Raw genomic sequence first — 16,503 nt, forward strand, 5'->3', positions numbered from 1 at the left:
GACTGCAAAAGTCCCCCGGGATTACCGCTATAGACCAGTTTGAAATGTCCCGCTCCAGAGGAAACGCCTGGACGTTCACGAATGCTTAAACCACCGGCCTGGGGAAAGGGGGACGAACAGTTTTTTGTCCCATTACAATATTGTTCATTGGCAAGTGGATGCCACCATGCACAGGAGGAAGCTGTGGTCTGCTCGCAGCGGAAGGTCTGTCGGTGGGAACCTCTCCCGATTCCAAGAAATGTGTACATATGCCGGCAATGAAAATATTTCCAAGCATGCGTTCCTATCCTATAAGGGCTACACACCCATTATATAGTAAATGTCTGCCATGCATCGTCTGGCGATCATGCCATATTGCCAGGTAAGTTACAGGGACCATGGTAAACCCCGCAACAGCCATTCCAATGCCTATGTTGTGAATGTTTCTTGCTATTCAGCAGGTAGTGCTTCATGGACGGCTTGCTAATTTTTATTTTCATGAATTTCAAGGCGTGAAGTAATGCTGTTGTGACGTTGGAATGAGAGTTCTCACTAGGGGCGGCGCAGCAAAGGGTACACAGCGGGCATTCCCCCCCCCCCCCCTCCCCCGTCTGCCAACAGGCAGGATGGGAAAGGAAGAGAGTATGTCTCCCCTCAAAGAATAACAATGAGAGGCCCCTTTTGCTCAAGCAAAGGCGCACGTAGATTACCGAGATTCTGATCGAGGAGGCCCTCATAGCTAAGCTAGATGGTGCGAAATCAGTCTCAGAAGACCCTTTTCTGCATGGAGAGGACCATTCTTTGTAGGTCATGAGACCGCCTTTATAAATTAGGTAGCCCATTCTCTAGATCAGGAGGCCCTATTTCGTGTTGAGAAAGCCCTTTACTGGCTCGGGAGGTAACCGCTGAGTTATAAGGCCGCATGCTGCGGCATGATGATGAACTAAGAAGCCCCGTTATTGGCTAAGAGGCCCCGTTTCGAACTTGGAGGCGCCCGTTATGAACTAAGAGGCTCCAGAGGTAATAAGAGGTATTGAGCCGGGGGCCCCACTATGAAATAGGAGGCCCCGTTTTGTACTAGGAGGTCCTCACCATCAACAAGGAGACTCCCTGATGCATTAGGAGGCCGCATAGTGAACCAGATGGCTCCCGTTATGAACTGGGAGTCCCCGTTATCAACTAGGAGGCACTTTTTAGCTTCTAGCTTTATGAGGCCTCGTTTTGAATTAGCAGGCCCCGATTATGAACTAGGTCGCCCCCGCCATGAAATATGAGGACTCTTTACGAACTAAGAATTCCCCGCTTTGAGCTGGGAGGCCTGCTAGGCGGCCCCATTCTGAACTAGGAGGCCCGTCAAGGGGTAGGAGGTCCCCCGTTGTAAACAAGGAGACCCCCGTTATAGACTAGGAGGCCCTCGTCATGAACTTGGAGGCCCTCGTCATGAACTTGCAGGCCCCCGTCATGAACTAAAAACCCCCTTAATGAGGTAGGAGACCCGTGTTATGAGTTAGGAAGCCCCGTTATGAATTCGGAGGTCCCCGTTATGAAGTGAGCAGCCCTGTTATTAAGGAGGGACCCGAGTATGAACCAGGATAACCCTGTATGAACTGGGAGACCTTTGCTCTAGATTAGGAGGCGTCCTTATATATATATATATATATATATATATATATATATATATATATATTTACGCAAATATTATATCTGTATATCAAGTAACATAGTTATATATATATATATATAATATATATATATATCATATCAAGAAACAAACAAAAACAAACACAATATTGTCTGAAACAAGAGCCCCTTTCCTGCAATAGCAGGCCCATAGTAAAACCAAACCGTCTGGTGTGCATTAATGAACCAACAACAATGTGAATACCGCGTGTAAAGATGATCCGTTTCTCCTAACTGGAACAATGCTATTTCCGGCTGAACCAATGCTGCTTTGAACAAATTTTAGCACCTCAAGCGAGCTGGGTCGCCTAGTGGGGGGGGGGGGGAGGGGAGGGGAGGAGAGGGAGATACAACATTGGGAGCAAAAGGCACAAGGACCATAGGAAAATGCCTTGTCTTATGAATGGTACATGATGCATGATAGATGCGAACATAGCGTGGAAAACTACAGATCGAATCAACAACGGGGCAATTGTGTCGTTTTGATGGTAAAATGCTATCCTTTGAATCTGCTTTGTACAGACAACATTTTGTTCAAAATGTGTGTGGCTACTAGCTGATTCCTGAAGAGCATGCAAGCGCCAGTTTTGCACAAAGCGTGGAAGTTCATGCATGATATTTACTTTTCCCGTAATTTCTTCCTCCTAAAACTCTTGCTACCAAAATCGGCGAAGTTAACCCTCGCCTCGAAAGGGGGGGGGGGGGGGCGGTCGGAGCAATTCCCGTGATGTTTTTGGGGATACCTCTCCAGCAGCAATCGCCCCCAAATTTTCAGTGAGCACTTATGGTATCTATTGCGCGTGTTCCGACACCAAAAACACATTCCTGGCTTTTGTGGTCTAGAGCTATGGCGGTTTTTTTGGAACATACCAAAATGACTACACCTTAAAGGGATTTACGCTGTTTTCACTAAGAAATGTTGATATGTTGAGCTCAGAGGCATTTCCACGGCGATTGTCATGGCGTGACCAGAAGTCATGCACATCGCAGGATGTTATCGTCCCACTTCATTTTTCATTTTATCACTCGGCATGCACTTCCTGCCTTGTGCTTCTTGCCACCACATGTGCTCATGAACTACGAAAAGCAGGGCTTTTTCCAGGATTTAACCTCAGCCATGAGCGGCCATGCATACAAGTTCAGGTATTCCAGTTCTAGCTGCCGTCTCGGAAGGGGCACAGCGATATTCCCCAAATGGGAAGGGGCTCCTTATTTAAGGCCATTTTCCATGCACCACAGAAGGGATGAAGTTGAACGTGAGAGTCACAGCCCCTCCACCCGTCCGTTCATACGTCTTTGAGTTTTACAATCATTTGGTGGTCGCTGCGAACTACTTGTGGCTTCACCAGAAATGAAGATTTGCGAATCATCCAGAAGCAATGGCGTCAGAGCTAAACACCCTGACCAAGCAGTTGAGCCTGGTCAGTTCGACAGCCAGCACGTACTTGCGCAAGCTTTCGCGTGCGATGGGTCGTTATCCACGTCAAGCTAACGTGTCGTCAAGATGTTTGAAGTCGCTAGCGCGATGGACTCTGGATGTTGGTCAACGTCAGGCGCCGGACGAACATGGGACGATCCGAGGCTGGTCTAGTGGTCCCGGACGGATCCCGCCTTGGGCAAAATCAAGAAGTGCCAGAACATCCACGGGGATCGGGACGACCACACAAAATACCACAACAATACCATACAAACGTCGCCAATTGTGAGCTGTTTTCTTGTTCATGGTTAAAATTGAATCCTAGGGCAGTATACCTACAGTCGAACAGACGCAGGGCAACGGAGACGTTGGCGACTTCACGCTTTTCATTGAAGTGACTTGGCCAAAACGCTGTGACTTGGCTGCTGAGCGTGGTCCGAGTCATAACAACATACCACCGAGCTCGAGTCAAATTACTGTCATCTTAGTCCTGATTCAGAGCCCAACGGTGGCACATGGCACGAGTACAAGCCCGCGGCATACTCCAGTCGTCCTCACCCACGTAAGTCCGAGGCTGAACCCGAATCTGTGAAGAGTGAGCCTGAGCACAGTGCCTGTGTCTGTGCCTAATTGTATCCTAAGACATTAAGTCCTAGTTGAGCAGTTCCTTCTAGGATCACACAGGAAAGCTCGCCACGACTTCGTATGTGTTTGACTGAACTCGATGGTATGATGAACCCAATCCCTTTAAGCTAACCTTTCCGTTCGTAGCGTCTTGCCAGGCCGGAACCTGGAACACTTTTCTAGCTGCACACAATTATCTTCGCATGGCCGTGTAGGGTGCGAGCAGGGCCATCTAACGAGTGCAAACACACAGGTGCGAGCATAGCCTCCATCAAGCCTTGACACCATCCGACCCAACGTAAACCAGCAGGTCTGGTAGAACATACCAATATGCTTTTAACCGAATCTTTCGTCTCTTTCGCGACGTGCGGTCGATTGCCTAAATAATTTGGTGCGCCGTCTCTTGAAGTAGGCGCGCCGTCTCTTGAATGAGGTGCGCCGTCCCTTGAATTGAGCCTGTAAGAAGTTGCGAGGTACTCGCCCACGCCCATTTGAAACGTTCGTTTCTACCAGTAGATATATTTCTGGGTTGTGATAATTCTGCAGAGCTTCGGTCTTCTGCACGGTTGCTAACGGAGGCGCGTACCACATAGTGATGCTTTGGCCATGACAGCGTTGTAACAGTATTACGGCCGAAGAAACGGTGAACAGGTGGCAGTGTTTTAGGTACATGGGTTTTGCTGGGGCTCAAAGTTAGTTGTTGGGAGCACAAATGTTGGGCAAGCTCGTGCTAGGATATCGGATTCGAAAACTTTGGATAAGGCCCAATTTTTACCTTTGGAGCTTGAATTATGTACATGTGTTGAATTTGAATTCAATTTTGGTCCGCCTCTGAGGTTCCGGAACCTTCCCATCGCAGCCTGCTTCACATCTGCCGGGCCTTGGGCCCAAGTTTGTAATGCAATGCTTCAGTGGTACTTACGTGTAGAATAAACCGGCCCACCTGACAATGCGTCCAAGGAGACCGTGGATTTGGCCCGGTTTCAAGAGCAGCCATACTGAAATCCATGCGCGCTATATTTGGGCTGCATGGATCTGAGTCCGGAGCTGCCATATTTGAGCTGCATGGATCTGAGTCCGGAGCCGCCATCTTTGAAGACAGCTCTGTGTGTTTCTCGCGCGCCCGCCGCCATCTGAATTATGACGCCGCAAAGATCAAACACCTGACAAACTTAAACAAATCTATAACAACGGAAATACTGCCACTTTTGCGCTTTCTTGTTTATGGCCTAATGCTCTGCCGTCACGCTGGTACGTGATAGTGGCGCCAACCCTCCGAATTACATGCAGTCCATGTCCAAGCCAAAAACTCGTATGCATGCGGCAATGTTGGGAATGAATTACGGCCAAGCATCAAGATGCAGTTGACACCGCATCCATCCGAGGATTAATCCACCCATTGCGGTTTTTGCGCTCAAATCGGCCCATTACGTATTCCATGCGAAAGACGGGAATTAAAACTTCGCTGATAACGGCCAAGCCTCGACCACTTCTCTCAATTTAGTGCGTGCTGAGCCATCGCGGAGTTGCGGTCTGCACAGTCAACTACTGGAGGAAGGTCGTGTTCAGCAAGAACGAAGACGTGGAAGTGGGAGAAGAGCGAGACTTAGCACCAAAATTCTCCGACTCGTCTAGGGGCGTGAAGCCAGCTGATGTCGCTTGAGTGGACATTGCCAACATTAACAACGTTGGTGCTGAACCCTCTGGGGGAGAGACTGGGGAGAAGTTATTGGTCGAAGCAACTGACCAAGCCGCAGCCACCGAAGGCCCGGCGGACGGCAGCTTGGACGAAGAGGAACCAGAACCGACGCCTCGGCAACCGAGATGAGGTGGTGATCTGGTGACCCCGCCATTGGTCTCAAAAGGAAGGATTTGACAATCTGGAACGTTTCGACGGGTCTGCGTGTGTGATGTGTACGAATTTATCTGCAGCTTGCCCAGTAAAAACCGGAGTCGAGCAGGCCAGGGTGGATTTTGATAGTTTGGTGTCAAAATTACGGCATTTGTATGGTGCGCCTGTCGGTTATTGCACTTAACATGGGCCATGTTGCAGTCGGCTCAACTCAATATGGCTCCAATGTGGGTGGATTAAGCGGCGCCATCTGCTCTGAAATGAATCTGAAGTAAACGCCGCAGATCTCCATGCATGAAAACACATAGGTTGCTTGGCAGACTCGATGATTCTGAAGCCTTTTTATGGGGTTTGGGAAAGTACACCGCATTGTTTGTGGCACACTGTAAAAATGCGAATGTCTGCAAATCAGGTCCCAAAATGTACACTTCAGCAGAGCGCTTCTGGTTGAGTGTGACATCCCTGTACTTATTGGGTATTGTTTTGAGGTTGTATTTATGTTTGTGGGGAGTGACGCAATAGTGTAGATTATCATCACTGCCTTGCAGAATGTCACGAAGGGGCTCCATCCGTGATAATATACGGAGTGCCTCCCTCTGTATTTTTGCCACGCTTTATTGCAAACTGATCAGTTAACAGCAGGCGCGGGACTTGGAGCACGTTTTGCATTGCTCAGGCGGAAATGTGCATGTTGAACGAAATCCTACATCAGCTCCTGGAAGGCAGTTTGGTGTGATGTAATGATACGCCGAAAAGGAAGCGCAAAAAGCCGGCAAACAGACTCAAGTTTCGTCAGAGGCAACGAAGCCTGCAGCGTGCTACTGCACAGCGCAATAACTCTCCTGCGCCAGTTGTCCGAGCCGCGCAACATTACTACTCTCTACATCGGTCTCCTAAGATCACTAAGCCGCATGGCCATGTGCGTCCTAATCGTTTGGCTCGTTAGGCATACATGTCAAACGCATGGCTCTGCTGCACGCCATGCGGAAGACAGCCTGCACTGCCGCACGAGCTGGTCCGCATAACAACTCATCTCGCATCGGGCACCCCCCATGCGCCTGCAGTCTGCAGCTCTGTGAAAAGCTGCTCGATTATCATTCGGCTGTCGTCCGGGGCGTCCCGTGGCCCGCCGCCGCCCGCCGCCTGCAGACGGACGCGTGCCTCCGCTGCAGCGTGCAGCCCGAGACAGGTGTGCGGTGCCGCGGCCCCCGTCCGCGGCCCCGTCCGGCTGACCCGTGTCACCCCCGCGCGCTCTCTCTCTCCGAACTCCGGCCCTCTGCCAGCGGCCGGGCGCGCAGCGGTGTCCCGCAGAGCTGCTGCTGAGGCGGGCGTCGGCGCCGACTTTATGGTGCGCTGAGCGCCGTGGGGACGACATCTGCCGCTTGCCGAGCTCCGTGCCATCCGCTCCGGCGCCGCTTGTCGACGACCGGTTGAACGATTGGGACGAACACGCTTTGTCGTCCGTCTGCTGTGTGCTATATGTGGTAAATTTCAAATTTTTCTTGAAAAACGCTCTGAAGAAAAGCCGTGGTTTGAGGTTTAACAACTGGGAGATTTACTGCATTTAAGTCAAGTACAACGCAAGCCACCGAGCGTGTCATGAGCGGTACTCAACTTGCAGAGGATACAAGCGTGTCCCGCTATTTGAACAATGCATACGGCTCCCGCGCTATCTTACGAGTTACTTGGCTCGACTCGCACGTTTGGAGCCCCCCAGCAATATATCCTTTCCTTCACGTATAGTATGGTCCGTACACACCGGCGAAATCGCCGTGACATAACATGGTGAGGGGAGAGAGGTTCGGACGCATGGAATATTTGCAGACTGACACGCCTTGCTGAAAGAGCGGCCTGAAGCGGGGCAGAGCTAAGTTTTGGCCCATTGCCAAGAGTGCGTCACCCCCCTCTGGCGGGACAACGCTGTCGGCTGTGCTCCCGCCCGCCACCTGACCTTTGAGGCCGGCTGCGGACGCCTCGGGCGTTGGCGACGCCCACGTCATCCCCACCGGTGACGTCACCGCCAAAACGCGTCCAATCTGACGTCACCGCAACATCTGCTGCGTGGCTGGGCCGTCCGCCGGCGGCCAAACGAGGCGAACGTCCCCCGCTCTGCCTGCGTCGCGCAGGCCGCTGCCGCAGTCATCAGGGGACGCTTCCAGCGCCGGACGCCCTCCGCTCCGGCGCTGCGCCCGGCGGCGGCGGCGGCGCGGCGCGCATCCTAGGCGGCACAAAACCTGGCGCCGGGGACAGAGCCCGACGCTGATGCGCGTCCGGCAGTGTCATCGGCTGTCGCCGTGGTGCGACGGCGCGGCCGGCGTGTCGGCCGTCGGGCCGTCCGACAAGTAACGGGTCACTGGCCTGCAGCGGCAGCAGCCGGGCCGGGCCGGGCCGAACTCCAGCCGACCGGCCCGGCTCGGGTCGGTCGGCGGCCCTGCCGGCTGCCAGCAGCGCCGCACGGTCCGCCAGGAGCCGCGCTGCCGTCCTACGCCGACCTGCCGTCCGCAGGTCCGCGCGTTAGCCTATGCGAGAGTGGGACGTTGCCTGTTACGGTAGAGTGCGTCTGTATGCGCGTGGAAGTAGTCTCTGTTGTGAAGCAGCGCCTGCACTGGCCGGGGGAAACGGCCTCCGCCAGCAGAGCATCGGCCAATGCCTTCTCTGTGCTGGTGTCAGGGCAGCTTCCTGCGCGGAACCGTCAAGCCATCGGTTTGGGTGATTCCTCTACCTTTGACGCATCGCCGGCACCGACCAAGCAGGCCATTCCCGCTGGTGCTGCAGGCAATGTCCTCCCATGCAACACAACTTATCTCTGCGGTGGGAACTCCTCGGAGAAATCCGCTCACATTTGTCGTCGGGCGGCTCCCTTCGGAGCCGCCGCGTGTGCCGCCGGCTCCTCTCCGGAGTCCCGCGCCGGCTCCTCTCCACTGTTGACCTCTGCCGGTCGGTGTTTGCGCGGCACACGCGGCGCGTCCCACGGGCAGTGCCCGAGGGCGGCTCCCCGGTCCCGGCGGGGCAGTGACCGGCCGGGCCGGGCGGCGTCGCCGGGCCCGGTTTCCGGCCGTTTTTGTCGGCCGGTTCGTGCGCGTGCGCGGCGGCCGCTCCCAGCGCCGCGCGCCGCTCGCTCTGCCCCTCTGCCGTGTGCCGCTGCCTCTGTGACCCAGAGACGTGCGCACCGTTAGCTTGCCCAGCTGGCGCGGCCCCTGCCGGCTGCCGGCGCGCGGAGCTGCGGCCGGCCAGCGCCGGCCAGCGTCGGGCAGTGGCGGGCGCGTCGGACCGTCATGGTACGACACCGCGGCCACAGAAGAGCTGATGGTCGCTGACTGCTTTGAGAGGGTGGGGTGCGTGTCTTCTAAGGCGCCTGAATGAGTACTCCCTGCTGGTGCCATCTTGTCCTCTCTCGTCCATTGCTTTTTCCTTTTCTCTTTTGCTCAATCTCCCTCACCTCGTTCTCATCACTCCTATGGCATATCTGTCTACACTGCCCATTCTCCCTCCCCCTGTTTCTTACTCCCCTTCCTCCTCTGACCCCCTTCTCTTCCAGCTCTCTTTACTGTCTCTGTATTAGCTCCCTGATGGATGGAACGGAAGCCTATGAGCTTTGCGTACGCACCGAGCTTTGCCACCGGGCCACGTAATCAGTTGATATGGGTGGCGGGGAAGACCTCTGCGCATTGGTGCCATCGAGTGGAATCCTTGTGACCAATTAACAGAGACTCTTATCGGCACGGCTTACCCCGTCAATTGAATCAAAATCGTAAAATAATTGGCGCTGTCGAGAACCAGTGCTGGACATTATGTCATTTTTTAAAACTCGGCATGATCCGATGGCAGAATGTACCCATGCCACCGTATCCACGACCCAACAGTGCTCCGTGACCCAAGCTATATCCAGCGACCAGACGCATGCTGCTGTTGGGCTGTTCGTTTCTGAATGTCGGGAAGGTGTGCTAATTTCGGCCCTCTGTTATCCCTGTAGGTCGCCGCGGCTTACAGGCTTAGCCGGATGAGGCATAAACCTGAAAGTCGCTGGCCCGTGCCGATTGCCTGCGTCGGGTCAGGGCATCCTAATACAGAGTGTTAGCGTTACCTGGCTGGAGGGAGCAGACACAGGCCGTACTTTAGCCCGGTGTGGGGCCCGCCGCCTGGTATCAGATCGTGGAGATTATGGTGATCACGGTGATCGGGCCATCCCATGATCACGGAGATCATGACCCCGGCCTGAGTTCGCCTCGGTGCCTCGCCGCTGCCTGGCTCGTCCATTCCCGCTCGCGTCATGCCCGCCCATCCCTGGTCCTCGTCCATCCCGGCCGGCGTTGCTCGGAGAAGGCCGTTTTTTACCTCCAGCCGCCGGTGTCGACGACCCTTCGTCGTCGCCGCGCTGTCGTCGCTGGCGACGGATGGTGCCGCCACGGCCCAGCTGGCGTTCAGAGGGATGGGGGAGGAAGGGTGGGGTCACAGCCCCCTGGCTGCCTGGGCCAAATCGGCCATCATCTGGGGGCTCGCGGTGGCCGGGCGCCTGAAAGCAGCGCGACTTTCTCGATAGCGTTTTTTTTGGCTATCCGTTTCATGACGGTGTTTACGCGGGTTGTTTGCATTTGACGGCATGCTGCATGGAAGAGGCTCCAGGAAAACAATGCTAATGACTGCGGAAGCGAGCCCGGGTAACATTCCCGGCGTTGTTTCTGCGTTAATGATGCAAAGTTCATACAATCCCAGGTGTTCATCAGGCCTTTGTTCGGCTGTGCTCGCTTCCAGGGGAGCAAGCACGTCCACTCCTCTTGGGGTCCGTCGAGGTCATGTCAGCACCTCTACCCGTCTGAGTGGGCATGTGCCGGCGCGCCCGCCGCTCCTCCCACACTCTGCCCACCCTCGGCCTCTACCCGTCGGAAGTGACCCGCCGACCCGGCTCCAGGGGACGCCGACCCGCCGTGACGCGCTGTGACGGACGGCGCCGCCGGTCCGGGACCCCTGGAGCGGCCCCGCGGCGCGCTGGTCACGGCTTCCCAGAACGCCGGCTGACATGAGGGGCGCATGAGCCGGTGCCTGGGTTACCGAAACCCCGCCAGGCTGCTGCTGGCGTCTGGTGACAGCCTTACGCCTATTGCTGGCTGGCTGCTGGTTCCCGATTTTCTGAGCGAGGCCACAAAGCAATACGCCCGTCTGCTCAGGAATCTCTAAGCCGCTTCTTCGGACATGCTGGTTGTATCCGTTTAGGCTAAATGGCTCACGCGATTTGCAGTGTTTTAATATGGTGCACGGGAGCTTTTGGCGCGGCTTACGCGCCAGGTGTTGGAAGTATGCTTGAGTTGCTTTTTACACAATGCACCCGCACCAAAAATACTCTCGGCTACCTGCTCAGCATGAATATACAACTTGCCTTCTTATCAGTCCAGTTAACTACCAACATTTTTCTCAGCCCTGAAAAGATTGATCGTCATAGTTTTGGATACGAACTACGAATCAATGATCCTCTATTTGCCCGGTAAAGCAAACACCCTTAGCATGCCATTCATGAAGATAAAATGTCCCGGCAAGATGTTCGGCGGCTCCATCCCTCCTGACCATTCCGCCATGTTGCCATCCGCCGTCATGCTGTTATCGCCGGCCGTTACGGGGCAGTTCTGTAATGCTGTCCCGGCCTGAGGAAGGTCGCAGTAGTCTCTGAAGCGTAGCAGCTGGTGGCTTATGTAGCAGTCCAGGATGCGCCCCGCCGAAGCGGGGCGAAGATTTGGTCCTATCCGTCCCGACAGCGGCGACGGTCGGGCCCGACCCATCCCACTAGCGGCGACGGTCGGGGCCGACCCATCCCACTAGCGGCCACGGTCGGGCCCGACCCATCCCACTAGCGGCGACGGTCTGGCCCGACCCATCCCACTAGCGGCGACGGTCGGGCCCGACCTGTCCCGACGGCGGCGACAGTCGGGCCCGACCTGTCCCGACACTGGCGCCAGTCAGGCCCGACCCGTCTCGACAGCGGCGACGGTCGGGCCCGTCCCGTCCCACCAGCTGCGACAGTCAGACCCTACCTCGGGTCCGACCCGTCCCGACAGCGGCGACAGTCGGGCCCGACCCGTCCCGACGGCGGCGACAGTCGGGCCCAACCCGTCCCACCAGCTGCGACAGTCGGGCCCGACCCCGGGTCTGACCCGTCTCGACAGCGGCGACGGTCGGACCCGACTCGTCCCGACAGCGGCGGCAGTCGGGCCCGACCCGCCCCGACAGCGGCGACGGTCGGACCCCTACCCGTCCCACCAGCTGCGACTGTCGGGCCCGACCCCGTGTCCGACCCATCCCGACAGCGGCAACCGTCGGGCCCGACCCATTCCGACAGCGACGACGGCCGGGCCCAACCCGTCCCGACAGCGGCGACAGTCGGGCCCGAGCCGTCCCATCAGCGGCGACGAACGAGATGACAGGCCCATCATCGACACGCGGAGGCAGTTCGTGCGCGCTGACGCCTCGGCCGGAGCGTAATTTTGGAGCCGCTCGTGGTTTTGTAGCGCCGCATGTCCGCGCTGCTCCAGTTGTGCTGTGCACACGGCCGACTGGTGTGGTGTTCACTCGGAGCGAGCGTGTCACGGTCTGAGGCCGGGCTGGTCTCAGCGACGTTGTCAGGATTGCACCATACACTCATGGGACGACTTGGCGTCGCTGGGTGCTGGACAGACGTGGCGGAGTCCGCGGGTGGCGCCGCGGCGAGTCCGATTGTTCCGGGAAATCCCATCCCGATCGCCGGAGCCGACGCCGGCTCTCCGACTCGCCGGTCGACTGGCCTGGTCACGTGACCCACCAACAAACAACTATTAACTGTTTCGTGGCAGACGCTGACGGAATGCATTATGCATTTGTGTGAGCTGTGGTTCTCGAAGCACGGCATCTTCGCGATGTGTCAAACTTTGACTCGACTGGCCGTGTGACTGCGGGCGCTGCGCGACATTTAGTCAGCGTGTCGCGCCGCGTACGTCACCGGCGCGCTGACACGCATGATTTGACATTTATACCCTGCGGCGAACACATGGGCGACCGCCTCGAAACCGTTGACCCATGTGCCGCCTAGTGTGCCACATGCATGGGGTATCAATGCGGAAGTACTGCATTCGATTGGCCAAAGTTGACGCTGCTGCATGGTCAATAGATTCAGTACGTACGGCTGGCTCAGATGGGCGGCGATCGGTTGCAAACTTGTCCCGTTCAGGCTTGAGGCAGTGGAGGCTCGCGCTTGTGCCGTTTTAGGTCAATGCTTGGTGTTGAAAGGCGAATTTGCGTGGTGATTGCCTCGATTAGCACCCGTAAGCTCCCCGGCCCGAGCTTCGATTAGCGCCCGTAATCAATCCTCACCGACAAAGGTTTCGTTCGACCCGCTCCCTCGCTGCCCAGCTGTGCACGTATCTCGTTTAGTCAAGCTTTAGATTTGATGCGTGGTTGATGTAGATAAGCGACAATCGAGACATATGTCCGGGGAGCGAGCGAATCTTTTAAAACACGACGTGCAATCAGCGCTGGAGGCAAACAGAAGACAGAGAGTTGGGTTATTTGGTCTCCACCCACGCCAGTCTCAGCCCCGTCCCACACCGTCCCTTCCTCGGGACCAGTCCCCTCGCCCCAGGGGTCCTCACCACCCAGCTGCCCACCTCGCCCCGCATGTCCCCTCCGACCTGGTCTTGCACGGCGCGGCGCGCCTCTTTCGTCGCGGTCGGCGCGCGCGGCGCTCGTGGCGCGGCGCGGACGGAAGCGTCGCGTCACGTCACGTGACCCAGCGCGGCGGCGGCGGCGCCGACCGCGGCGCGCCGAATATAGGTCAGGATCACAGTGCGGCTCGGCCGGCCGGCCGTAAACGCGGCCAGGCGCGACGGCCGCACGTAACAGCCGCCGCCGCCCGCCGGCATGTTGCCGGGCGGTCCGGGCCGGCCCCGGACGGCCGGCGGCCGCGAACGCGCGCGACGCGGCGATGGAGACTGCGCCTTATCAGGCAGGAGGCGCGTGCTCGCTGATGATGCTTGTGATGTTCGCCCACGTAAGCAGTCGGGACCGATCCCAAAGGTTGTGTTATGTCTCAGTAACAAAGGCTGAGGAAACTCATTCATCGTAGTTTGCCCGAGGATTCCGGACACAGGTACATAACAGGAAACCCCACTCCAGCCCTAGTGCCATCCTCTGTGCATACTGTGCGGACGCCCAGAGGACCCTATTCATCAGTCTGGCGCAGATGCTCAAGCAGCGCGTCAGTTAGGCCCGCGTGCTGTCCATGCACGCGGTGGTGGCCGCGCCAGTTGGCCCGCTGTCCGCGCACGCGGTGGTGGCCGCGTCTGTAGAGCCCGTTCGCTGTCGGTGCACGTGGTGGTGGCCGCGCCAGTTGGCCCGTTGTCCGCGCACGCGGTGGTGGCCGCGTCAGTAGAGCCCGTTCGTTGTCCGCGCACGCGGCGGTGGCCACGCTAGTTAAGCTCGCTCGTTGTCCGTACACGCGGTGGTGGCCGCGCGTTACGAGCGTCAGCGTCCGCCGCCGACCGACCGCGGCACGCACCCCGGCCGGCGGCGCGGCGTTCCGACGACGTAGCGCACCGTAGCGACACATTTCCCAGCGGGCCGGCCGGCCGGCGGCGGCGTGCCTTCCTTCCGGGCGCGGACGGTCGCAGCGCGGCTAACGGGACGCGTCATTAATGCGGCAATTACGGACGGGCCGGGGCGGCGCGGAGCGGCGTGGGGTCGGGTGCCCGGGGCGGCGGTCGGCCACCGGGCCGTCCACCGGCCCGTCCACCGGGCCGCGCATTGGGGCCGTGCATTGGGCCGGCCACCCGGCTGTCCACCGGGCCGTCCACCGGGCCGGCCACCTGGCCGTGCATTGGGCCGGCCACCGGGCCGTCCACCCGGCCCATCCACCGGCCCGTCCACCGACCCGTCCACCGGGCCGTCCACCCGGCCGTCCACCGGGCCATCCGCCGGGCCGTCCACCGGGCTGTGGACGGGGACGTGGACAGGACAGGGAATGGACGGTTCGCAGAGACTGTTGTTTGCTCAGTCGTGGGGCTGTCCGCCCGGCGGTCCGCTGGAGGATCAGGTGTACCGCCACCAATGTGTCGACTGGCCTGATCCCTCCACGCCTGTCGTCTCGATTGGGACATGGATTCACCCGGGGCAGCTGAAGCATCATCCGCCGAGTGATGCGTCCCGTCCCGTCCCGTCCCGTCCGTCCCGTCCCGTCCCGTCCCGTCCCGTCCCGTCCCGTCCCGTCCCCGTCCCGTCCCGTCCCGTCCTGATGCCGTCCAATCCCGTTCCGATCCCGTCCCGTCCCATCCCGTGCCGTGCCGTGCCGTGCCGTGCCGTGCCGTGCCGTGCCGTGCCGTGCCGTGCCGTACCGTACCGTGCCGTGCCGTGCCGTGGCCGTGCCGTGCCGTCCCGCAACAATGCGTTGCACGGGTGTCTCGTCGCATGATTCCATCCACCTAGCGCGCCTATTGTTCTGCCCCTCCCCCCACCTCTCACCGGACCGCACCGGACCGTCCGTTGTTCTCCGGACCCTCTGGACCGGTCCGAATCACCGCCCGCAGACCGTGACGGCCCAGGCGGCTCGAAAACAAGGCGGCGGCGGCGGCGGTGACGGGTGGCGGCCCATCCTTCCCATGTTCGCGGAGCCGGGCGGGGAGAGGACCCGGGCCGGCAGGAAAATGGCCGGGATCCAGCGGGAGCGGCAAACCAGCGGGAGCCGGCGGCTGGCCTGCTGGACGCCGTGAGGAACGCGCCGGCCGAGGGAGCAGCGCCGCTCCCGTCGGCTCGTGCGGAGCGGACGGGACGGGAGGACGGGTGCCGGCTTGACGCAGAGGCAAGGCTCTGCGCTTCAGGGGCGTTCCTGCTGGCGTGGAAGGCGCACCGGCACACGTGGCTAAGGGAAGGGGTGGGTGGGTAGGGGACCATGGCTCTCCCCTTGAGCCGATAAATTTGTACTAAATATTGAATGATTTCTCAGAAGTTCTGCTCAAAGGTGCAAGTGTTCGGACGTAACTTGACATGTTCCCCCCAGACGAAAATTGCTTGACGTGCCTAACAGGAGGTGGCAATTTTCTGGGCCGCGGACCACCAACCCTGTGAGGAAATCGTGGACTCACAGCCTGGTGCTCTCCGTGGTATGTTCGGCCTTAGATCCGCTGTTTGATGGTTTTGGTGTGTGTTATGTCCATATCCGTCATAACAGTGCAGTTTTCTACTTCATCTCATCTTGATGTAAGCAAGGAAGGTCTTAGGCTTCTCGTTTTCGGTTTTATGAGCTGGCAGCTGCTGTGATGAAAATAATTGAACTGCGTTAGGCCAAGAAGCATATGTGCCCATTGTTACCCATATTATTTGGCTCCTTGTGTATTTAAGGCGGATTTTTTTAACATAGGAACTCCGACTCACACCTCAACCCAAAATGCACGTGTCGCTGCTGGACTTTTAAGAGTACTTGAATATTTATTTTGAAAAGATGGCTGTGACCGGAGGTGGAGCTTTTACCTTTTTGGAAGTATTGCAAGATGTGAAGCCTCATCCACCGGAAAATCACAACAAATTAAAATAAGACCTGTGCGTTTTTCCTGCATGGGTCCTTGTGTTCCACCCCCCACTGAATTTCATGAGTCTCCGCCTTGACGTCGGCTCTAGAATGGATCCGCACACTCAACGAAACGCTAAGATTCCTGAATACCATCGGAGGCTGTCCTTTGGAAATAGCAGTTTTATGATGGCACCAAAAGTGCCGCGCTATACAAAGACATTTTCGCCTGGTGAGATCGGTTCAGATAGTGTAAATTAACTCACAACGATTTTGACCGATGCGTGCGTTGTTCCTGAGGAACACGAACCTGAAGGCTCGGTTCGGCTTACGTAGACAGCTGCATTATCACCTGTCCATCAAAGGTTGTTGGTTGTATTTTTGTTGGATAACGGAAATCCCAGAATCATGCGAAGGCAAATTTGGATTGTG

The 16,503-nt window shown here is 57.6% G+C and overlaps 1 protein-coding gene across 1 annotated transcript in view; it reads left to right on the forward strand.

Moving 5' to 3' along the window:
- Nucleotides 1-16,503, forward strand: part of LOC119089343 (cuticlin-1) — a 58,333-nt gene that overhangs the window by 6,441 nt on the left and 35,389 nt on the right. The window lies entirely within an intron of this gene.

The sequence above is a fragment of the Pollicipes pollicipes genome, unplaced genomic scaffold (genome assembly GCF_011947565.3).
Source record: "Pollicipes pollicipes isolate AB1234 unplaced genomic scaffold, Ppol_2.1 Scaffold_3087;HRSCAF=3621_pilon_pilon_pilon, whole genome shotgun sequence".
In the NCBI taxonomy this organism is placed as follows: Eukaryota; Metazoa; Arthropoda; class Thecostraca; order Pollicipedomorpha; family Pollicipedidae; genus Pollicipes; species Pollicipes pollicipes.